Raw genomic sequence first — 11,327 nt, forward strand, 5'->3', positions numbered from 1 at the left:
TTTTTGCGACATATATGTAACAGGACATTGCCATGTATGTCTTTGTAGTGATGTGCATTTGTTGACTCCATGTTTTTTCTTTGTTCGTGTGAGGGATTCCGCGTGCACCTATCAAAAAATGTTTTCATTGATTTCCAAGAGGTCTATATGTAGACTTTTAACTATTATCTGATGATGTCATTCTGACAAATTCTGACACTGGATTACATGTAATGATGTCACAATATTAAATGTGACATCAATGATGTGTCTAATGACATCGTTGTGACTCATTTTGACATCAATTTGATTCAGTCTAATCAGACTGTAATGATGTCATATCTGATGATGTCATTCTGTCAAATTCTGACACTGGATTACATGTAATGATGTCACAATATTAGATGTGACATCAATGATGTGTCTAATGACATTGTTGTGACTCATTTGGACATCAATTTGATTCAGTCTAATCAGACTGTAATGATGTCATATCTGATGATGTCAAAGTGCATCTCTACCTGATTTAGGCCACACACTGGTTTAAGGTCAGACAATATTTTCATTGACTGCCCTGTACGAGCCAGAAGTTGCTGTCAGGTGCACAATCCTCAGATCAGAATGGAGTCTTTGCTGGTCACAGCCATCAGTAAAGCTTCTGCCCAGCAGAGGGCGGGTCGCGCCGGCAGAACACGACCAGGGAAATGCTTCCGTCTCTACACGGAGAAAGCCTACAAAACTGAGATGCAGGCAAGTGACTTTTTCTGCAGAAATCAAAACCATTTTCTCTTTGAATAAAAAAAACTGTCCCACTGTCTTTCATAGTTCTATAATAAAGCATGAAATAATATACTTTGTATTGGAAGCAGTCTCTGGGTCTGGCTTCACATGAATGAAAACTGTTGGACTATTTAAGAAATCCTTCTAACAAGTAAAACTGCATCTTTTGCAAACCCATAGATGCTCAGCAAACTGAAGGACAAACCATTTGTAATAAATAAATGTAGAGAAATGAATCACCTTGCAGTGGTTAAAAGAAAATTCCTGTAAATTGAAAAATGTTTTTAGATCCAAACCTTTTTCAATTTTGTTTGGCTTTATAGTTCATTTTGATTCATACTTTAGTACATTTAACCAATTCAGTTAGTTTATAAAAAGCAGTTTTTTACAGATCTAAGGATACAAACTGGACAAATGTGAAACCTTAAGGAAAAACATATTTTAATCCTCTTATACCAGAGTGTTTACATACTTTTGACTTCCAAAACGTTTACGCAATTAACACAAGTCCAGCAGAAGCGGGGAAAAGCAGTTTTGCACTGATATGTAAAACTTTACAATAGTGAAGAGCTTTTGTAATCAACACACATCAACTGATTTTGTCACGGAGAACATCGGCTTTGCACCAATTATGCATCCACTTACATTAGCCGTGCAAACCTCCACGTCACAATCAGCTGATTAACGTCGATGGCGTGAACGGTGGAGGAGTTGTGTTATGTCAAAACGAATGTGTGTTATTTAGGTGTTGCATCTTAAGTGTTAAAGGGTCAAACCATCTCTAGAAGCATATTTTGCAAACACGCTTTAACACTTTGCCTTGACAACAACCTTATTTACAAACTGAGCAACAACCTGTATTCTGATAATAAAAATGTCATTAATAAATGTTCAGTTCTATTCTCTTTTCTCCAGGATAACACATACCCCGAGATTCTTCGGTCCAATTTCATGGATCCACCAGGTGAGTCATTTTGCTGAATTTGGACCGTTCCAACTTCCATTTCTCTACCTAAATGCTCCACCTGTCTCCCTCCACCTGCAGCTCCAGAGACCCTCATGAGAGCTCTTGAACTGCTGAACTATCTGGCCGCTCTCAACGATGACGGAGACCTCACCGAGCTGGGCTCCATGATGGCGGAGTTTCCACTGGATCCTCAGCTAGCAAAGATGGTCATTGCGAGCTGCGAGTTTAACTGCTCCAACGAAATTCTTTCCATCACCGCCATGCTGTCAGGTAATGCCCAGGACTGGGCTGACGTCTTCTTGCCTGCTGTAGGCCAAGTCTGATCTGGTTGATAACGTGTCAGTAAAGACGTCTGCAACACGGTTTCTTTTCTGATGAAAAATGATCTTGGCTACTAAATCAGCCAAAAACTGTACATTTAACAGGAGGAGGAAATGAGTGCAGCACTATTTAAAATGACTTTTCGGTTCCTTCTTGATTACATAAAAAAAGAAAAAAAAGCTTAACATTCTGATTAACGTTTTGAAACAAATCGTTTATAAAAATCTTTCCTTAGTTTTTGAGAATAAACACAAACCCTGTCCTTTTGGCCAGCTTGTTACCTTTCACTTTAAACATTTAGAGAATTTACTTTCTAGGTGCAGAAATGTTGAGATATTTATTCTCAATTTTGTTATTTTAATTAAGGGTGGACTAAGTTTATATTTTTTTAATCATTTATACATGTGGATAGGGCAGGCAACACTTGGGTTTATGTCACAGTTCCAGTATTAATCTTTACTTACAATAACTATGAGTTTCAATATTGTTAGTTGTTTACAATTGTCTTGTGTACCTTGAGATTAACATTTTCTGTCATAATTGTAGTCTTTATGGAATTCCAAAGTCAGATCCTGAAGTTTTGCAAAGTTCAGTCGTTGCTGGTGTTCCTAACACTGTAGTTGTGTGAAAACTCTTGTTTTACGGATGTGCTTAATGACTCCCCTCTCTCCGCACTAAAATCCATTACTGTTGGAAATGACCATGAGAAAAGACCGCAGCTCCCCCTCTACCCTTTTGATAGGGTGGTCCTGCCCTGTCCCAACGCTGTGTCGAGTGCCCTAGCATCATAGGCTTTGCTCCATTTTTCTGTGAACGTTTGACTCATCCGTATGGGCGGCTCTGTTGGGGCCCATACCAACCTTGTTTAGTCCCACAGTGCTTTGTCCGTCCTACGGAGGCTAAGAAGGCAGCTGACGAGTCCAAGATGAGGTTTGCTCACATTGATGGAGACCACTTGACGATGCTCAATGTCTACCATGCCTTCAAACAAAGTAAGTGTCAGAATAGCTTCTGCACGGAGTTGTCTTCTTTTGTTTTTATCTGTTTACCTTACGCTTAGTTCACACAATCATCTAACAACTTAATATTGTGTAAACCAGGTATGTCTGCAGTCTGGCCTGTCATCGAATCTATTCTGACCTGCAGCCCCTTCAATAAAACGTTATTGAAGAAGATAAACCATTACTATGGGAAGATGAGACACAAGTCTAAGAAAGCTATTTCACTTTTGGCCAGCAGATGGCAGCAGCGCTGCGCCCAGTTCTATGAAAATATTTGATCTTTATCTAATTTGCTTGCCGATTATTTTAAGTGACAGGTAGAAATTGATAATCCAGATTCCTTTACTTGATGGCAGTTGTCCAATATTAAGATTTAAGGTAGGATATGTCGATTTTATACCAAAAATCTGATATGTTTATATCTTTACCATTCAGATTCACATTGTGCTTGAACGTACAAGCTTGATATTAACAGGGCTTCTTCATCACATGGAAACCAAAAAAAGTTTCCTGGTACCAAGTTGTCAGTCGCACAGGAAGTCTGCTATAATGATGTAAATGTGTCATTCTTGCTGCATTTTGGTCATTTGCAGGCCTCGCACTAGAACAAACTTCCCCTAGAGATTTGAGAATGTGACTCCAAACTCAGATTTTGCAAACTAGACCCATGTCCGATGTTATATTGCGACGCTTTTACATGTTTCAAGCATTCAGCTCCTATTTTGTTCTCAGCTGTTGGACATGACAAGTTATTCAAATAATACTAATAAACTTAAAAAAAGAATGAAAAACTTTCAGCAACTAGAGTCCTCTTTTTGTAATTCTACCCCTTTCTACTTTTTGATCACACATTATTTTGCATTGAAAACTAAACCTACAATCAATACAGAAATGACTTATTTACATAATGGCATCTGTCCAGAAACCAATTTCATGATTTCATTCATTTTAATCTTTCCTACTTTTTATGCTCTAACCCCGAGCCTATATTTTCTCTCCCTTTTTTGACTTTTCTAATCCTAATATCTAAAGTTACTATACTAACTGGCCTACAACTAAAAACTGTACATTTATTTGGCAAATTTTTTAAGGTTCCCTGCCGGCTTCATGGATGCCAAGATAGAAAGCCGGTTGGGTGGTTTTGTAGCAGGGTCCGCCAGAGTCATTCTTTTCCCTACACACACCAGAGGTGACGTGTCCTGACTCATTCCTTTTACAGAGACTTTTGGGTCTTTGCCAGTGGAGCTGGTTTGAGGATGTGTGAGCTCGTGCTGGACATCATTTTGAAGGCACTGATCAGGTTTGCTGGGTGGCAAGCTCTTTCTATGGTTATAGGAAGTGCGGGCTGGATTTCCGTACTGAACGGAAGGCAGTTGATACGGGTCCCTATGGGTCCACTCGTTTAGCTGAAAGGGTTCTTTTGTCTTTTCCGTTTCCCCTTTCATGACACCGCTGTCTCTTTTTGTCTTGGTGTCATCGAGTTTCTCTGCTGCCCCAGGTGCTACTCGTCTTGTTGTATAATGTGTTTCTTCATTTTTGCGACATATATGTAACAGGACATTGCCATGTATGTCTTTGTAGTGATGTGCATTTGTTGACTCCATGTTTTTTCTTTGTTCGTGTGAGGGATTCCGCGTGCACCTATCAAAAAATGTTTTCATTGATTTCCAAGAGGTCTATATGTAGACTTTTAACTATTATCTGATGATGTCATTCTGACAAATTCTGACACTGGATTACATGTAATGATGTCACAATATTAAATGTGACATCAATGATGTGTCTAATGACATCGTTGTGACTCATTTTGACATCAATTTGATTCAGTCTAATCAGACTGTAATGATGTCATATCTGATGATGTCATTCTGTCAAATTCTGACACTGGATTACATGTAATGATGTCACAATATTAGATGTGACATCAATGATGTGTCTAATGACATTGTTGTGACTCATTTGGACATCAATTTGATTCAGTCTAATCAGACTGTAATGATGTCATATCTGATGATGTCAAAGTGCATCTCTACCTGATTTAGGCCACACACTGGTTTAAGGTCAGACAATATTTTCATTGACTGCCCTGTACGAGCCAGAAGTTGCTGTCAGGTGCACAATCCTCAGATCAGAATGGAGTCTTTGCTGGTCACAGCCATCAGTAAAGCTTCTGCCCAGCAGAGGGCGGGTCGCGCCGGCAGAACACGACCAGGGAAATGCTTCCGTCTCTACACGGAGAAAGCCTACAAAACTGAGATGCAGGCAAGTGACTTTTTCTGCAGAAATCAAAACCATTTTCTCTTTGAATAAAAAAAACTGTCCCACTGTCTTTCATAGTTCTATAATAAAGCATGAAATAATATACTTTGTATTGGAAGCAGTCTCTGGGTCTGGCTTCACATGAATGAAAACTGTTGGACTATTTAAGAAATCCTTCTAACAAGTAAAACTGCATCTTTCGCAAACCCATAGATGCTCAGCAAACTGAAGGACAAACCATTTGTAATAAATAAATGTAGAGAAATGAATCACCTTGCAGTGGTTAAAAGAAAATTCCTGTAAATTGAAAAATGTTTTTAGATCCAAACCTTTTTCAATTTTGTTTGGCTTTATAGTTCATTTTGATTCATACTTTAGTACATTTAACCAATTCAGTTAGTTTATAAAAAGCAGTTTTTTACAGATCTAAGGATACAAACTGGACAAATGTGAAACCTTAAGGAAAAACATATCATTTTAATCCTCTTATACCAGAGTGTTTACATACTTTTGACTTCCAAAACGTTTACGCAATTAACACAAGTCCAGCAGAAGCGGGGAAAAGCAGTTTTGCACTGATATGTAAAACTTTACAATAGTGAAGAGCTTTTGTAATCAACACACATCAACTGATTTTGTCACGGAGAACATCGGCTTTGCACCAATTATGCATCCACTTACATTAGCCGTGCAAACCTCCACGTCACAATCAGCTGATTAACGTCGATGGCGTGAACGGTGGAGGAGTTGTGTTATGTCAAAACGAATGTGTGTTATTTAGGTGTTGCATCTCAAGTGTTAAAGGGTCAAACCATCTCTAGAAGCATATTTTGCAAACACGCTTTAACACTTTGCCTTGACAACAACCTTATTTACAAACTGAGCAACAACCTGTATTCTGATAATAAAAATGTCATTAATAAATGTTCAGTTCTATTCTCTTTTCTCCAGGATAACACATACCCCGAGATTCTTCGGTCCAATTTCATGGATCCACCAGGTGAGTCATTTTGCTGAATTTGGACCGTTCCAACTTCCATTTCTCTACCTAAATGCTCCACCTGTCTCCCTCCACCTGCAGCTCCAGAGACCCTCATGAGAGCTCTTGAACTGCTGAACTATCTGGCCGCTCTCAACGATGACGGAGACCTCACCGAGCTGGGCTCCATGATGGCGGAGTTTCCACTGGATCCTCAGCTAGCAAAGATGGTCATTGCGAGCTGCGAGTTTAACTGCTCCAACGAAATTCTTTCCATCACCGCCATGCTGTCAGGTAATGCCCAGGACTGGGCTGACGTCTTCTTGCCTGCTGTAGGCCAAGTCTGATCTGGTTGATAACGTGTCAGTAAAGACGTCTGCAACACGGTTTCTTTTCTGATGAAAAATGATCTTGGCTACTAAATCAGCCAAAAACTGTACATTTAACAGGAGGAGGAAATGAGTGTAGCACTATTTAAAATGACTTTTCGGTTCCTTCTTGATTACATAAAAAAAGAAAAAAAAGCTTAACATTCTGATTAACGTTTTGAAACAAATCGTTTATAAAAATCTTTCCTTAGTTTTTGAGAATAAACACAAACCCTGTCCTTTTGGCCAGCTTGTTACCTTTCACTTTAAACATTTAGAGAATTTACTTTCTAGGTGCAGAAATGTTGAGATATTTATTCTCAATTTTGTTATTTTAATTAAGGGTGGACTAAGTTTATATTTTTTTAATCATTTATACATGTGGATAGGGCAGGCACCACTTGGGTTTATGTCACAGTTCCAGTATTAATCTTTACTTACAATAACTATGAGTTTCAATATTGTTAGTTGTTTACAATTGTCTTGTGTACCTTGAGATTAACATTTTCTGTCATAATTGTAGTCTTTATGGAATTCCAAAGTCAGATCCTGAAGTTTTGCAAAGTTCAGTCGTTGCTGGTGTTCCTAACACTGTAGTTGTGTGAAAACTCTTGTTTTACGGATGTGCTTAATGACTCCCCTCTCTCCGCACTAAAATCCATTACTGTTGGAAATGACCATGAGAAAAGACCGCAGCTCCCCCTCTACCCTTTTGATAGGGTGGTCCTGCCCTGTCCCAACGCTGTGTCGAGTGCCCTAGCATCATAGGCTTTGCTCCATTTTTCTGTGAACGTTTGACTCATCCGTATGGGCGGCTCTGTTGGGGCCCATACCAACCTTGTTTAGTCCCACAGTGCTTTGTCCGTCCTACGGAGGCTAAGAAGGCAGCTGACGAGTCCAAGATGAGGTTTGCTCACATTGATGGAGACCACTTGACGATGCTCAATGTCTACCATGCCTTCAAACAAAGTAAGTGTCAGAATAGCTTCTGCACGGAGTTGTCTTCTTTTGTTTTTATCTGTTTACCTTACGCTTAGTTCACACAATCATCTAACAACTTAATATTGTGTAAACCAGGTATGTCTGCAGTCTGGCCTGTCATCGAATCTATTCTGACCTGCAGCCCCTTCAATAAAACGTTATTGAAGAAGATAAACCATTACTATGGGAAGATGAGACACAAGTCTAAGAAAGCTATTTCACTTTTGGCCAGCAGATGGCAGCAGCGCTGCGCCCAGTTCTATGAAAATATTTGATCTTTATCTAATTTGCTTGCCGATTATTTTAAGTGACAGGTAGAAATTGATAATCCAGATTCCTTTACTTGATGGCAGTTGTCCAATATTAAGATTTAAGGTAGGATATGTCGATTTTATACCAAAAATCTGATATGTTTATATCTTTACCATTCAGATTCACATTGTGCTTGAACGTACAAGCTTGATATTAACAGGGCTTCTTCATCACATGGAAACCAAAAAAAGTTTCCTGGTACCAAGTTGTCAGTCGCACAGGAAGTCTGCTATAATGATGTAAATGTGTCATTCTTGCTGCATTTTGGTCATTTGCAGGCCTCGCACTAGAACAAACTTCCCCTAGAGATTTGAGAATGTGACTCCAAACTCAGATTTTGCAAACTAGACCCATGTCCGATGTTATATTGCGACGAAGTCGTCGTTCCAACTGCGAAAACAATATGGTCCTTGCAGTCAGTGACTGCTGCTGCGGGCCATAATAAGGAATGAGGAATAGCAGTAATAATAATAATAGCCGAGTCGGCACATTTTTTTGCGACGGTTTTTTGCTTACCACGCCCACATTCCTTTATCCATCTTGTCGTGCGTGACATTGTTTTGTTCAACGCGGGCCCGGGAATTGCATATTTCCTCTTCACGACATTCCGATGAAAAATGTGCGAGCTAGCTAAGATGGCAACGGTTGCGAGCTCGCCACGCGCACGCCGTTCAAAATCTACAACTTGTAATTCCAACATTTTGTCCAGAGTAGCTGGCCGTTGATGCCCGAAAAGTTTCGAGACGATTGATGAAAATTCCAACGACGAGTTTTCGTTTGTATCTGGTGCTAAAGGTGCTTTTTTGAGAAAATTACAGATGGCGGCCTTTTCCCAAGGTCACAGGTCAACGACACTTCTGTGGTGTTTGTAGACTGGAGCTGGCAGCAAGTGTGTGCAATTGCGTGAAAATCGCTCAAACAAAAGTGTCGTTTCCCCATATCGTGGGAAAACACGAAAATCGCCAATTCTCAGAGTTCGCCACAAAATGGCCGCCAAGCCGTAGGTCGTGTGGCCGCGCCGTAATGATTTCAAAACTTCCTTGGGATATCCCCGACACGTGTGTTTTGGTTTCGCGACTGTATTTTGAAGTACATTTGGTCGGGCCCCATACGCAATTTTCGGCCCATTCATTTTTTTGACGGGATCGCTGGCCGTGATGTCATCGTCTTCGGGGGGGTGACGTTGACTTTGTGGAAAATTCATTTGCAATTTATCCCAGGTGTGTGCACGTTTTGGTGACTTTTCGAGCATGCGGCGGGGGTCACATTCTCGCTGAAAGGCGGCGAAGTCGTCGTTCCAACTGCGAAAACAATATGGTCCTTGCAGTCAGTGACTGCTGCTGCGGGCCATAATAAGGAATGAGGAATAGCAGTGCGCGACTTTGCGAGCTCGCCACGCGGACGCCGTTCAAAATCTACAACTTCTGATTGCAGCATTTCTTCCAGAGTAGCTTGCCGTTGATGCCGGAAAAAGTTTCGAGACGATCGCTGAAAATTCCGACGACAAGTTTACGATTGAATCCAGCGGTAAAGGTGTTTTTTATAGAAAATTCAAGATGGCGGCCTTTTCCCGAGGTCAAAGGTCGACGAAACTCCAGAGGTAATTGTGGACTTGCTCTAGCAACATGTGAGTGAAATTTCGTGAAAATACCTGGAAAAAAAGTTCATTTTTTCATATTGTGTAAAAACGCGAAAATGGGGAAATTGCAGATTTTGGCACAAAATGGCCGCCAAACCGTAGGTCGTGTCACCATCCCGTAATGATTTCAAAACTTCCTTTGGATATCGCGAACGAGGGTAGATTGGTTTCGTTTGGCGATTCTCAAAAAAAAAGTTCCGAATTTTTTCGTTTTAGCCGAGTCGGCACATTTTTTTGCGACGGTTTTTTGCTTACCACGCCCACATTCCTTTATCCATCTTGTCGTGCGTGACATTGTTTTGTTCAACGCGGGCCAGGGAATTGCATATTTCCTCTTCACGACATTCCGATGAAAAATGTGCGAGCTAGCTAAGATGGCAACGGTTGCGAGCTCGCCACGCGCACGCCGTTTAAATTCTACAACTTGTAATTCCAACATTTTGTCCAGAGTAGCTGGCCGTTGATGCCCGAAAAGTTACGAGACGATTGATGAAAATTCCAACGACGAGTTTTCGTTTGTATCTGGTGCTAAAGGTGCTTTTTTGAGAAAATTACAGATGGCGGCCTTTTCCCAAGGTCACAGGTCAACGACACTTCTGTGGTGTTTGTATACTGGAGCTGGCAGCAAGTGTGTGCAATTGCGTGAAAATCGCTCAAACAAAAGTGTCGTTTCCCCATATCGTGGGAAAACACGAAAATCGCCAATTCTCAGAGTTCGCCACAAAATGGCCGCCAAGCCGTAGGTCGTGTGGCCGCGCCGTAATGATTTCAAAACTTCCTTGGGATATCCCCGACACGTGTGTTTTGGTTTCGCGACTGTATTTTGAAGTACATTTTGTCGGGCCCCATACGCGATTTTCGGCCCATTCAATTTTTTTACGGGATCGCTGGCCGTGATGTCATCATCTTCTTGGGGGGGGTACGTTGACTTTGTGGAAAATTCATTTGCAATTTATCCCAGGTGTGTGCACGTTTTGGTGACTCTTCGAGCATGCGGCGGGGGTCACATTCTCGCTGAAAGGCGGCGAAGTCGTCGTTCCAACTGCGAAAACAATATGGTCCTTGCAGTCAGTGACTGCTGCTGCGGGCCATAATAAGGAATGAGGAATAGCAGTGCGCGACTTTGCGAGCTCGCCACGCGGACGCCGTTCAATATCTACAACTTCTGATTGCAACATTTCTTCCAGAGTAGCTTGCCGTTGATGCCGGAAAAAGTTTCGAGACGATCGCTGAAAATTCCGACGACAAGTTTACGATTGAATCCAGCGGTAAAGGTGTTTTTTATAGAAAATTCAAGATGGCGGCCTTTTCCCGAGGTCAAAGGTCGACGAAACTCCAGAGGTAATTGTGGACTTGCTCTAGCAACATGTGAGTGAAATTTCGTGAAAATCCCTGGAAAAAAAGTTCATTTTTTCATATTGTGTAAAAACGCGAAAATGGGGAAATTGCAGATTTTGGCACAAAATGGCCGCCAAACCGTAGGTCGTGTCACCATCCCGTAATGATTTCAAAACTTCCTTTGGATATCGCGAACGAGGGTAGATTGGTTTCGTTTGGCGATTCTCAAAAAAAAAGTTCCGAATTTTTTCGTTTTAGCCGAGTCGGCACATTTTTTTGCGACGGTTTTTTGCTTACCACGCCCACATTCCTTTATCCATCTTGTCGTGCGTGACATTGTTTTGTTCAACGCGGGCCCGGGAATTGCATATTTCCTCTTCACGACATTCCGATGAAAAATGTG

This window comes from Oryzias latipes, chromosome 1 (assembly GCF_053564925.1).
Source record: "Oryzias latipes strain Hd-rR chromosome 1, Olatipes_Hd-rR_3.1".
NCBI lineage: Eukaryota > Metazoa > Chordata > Actinopteri > Beloniformes > Adrianichthyidae > Oryzias > Oryzias latipes.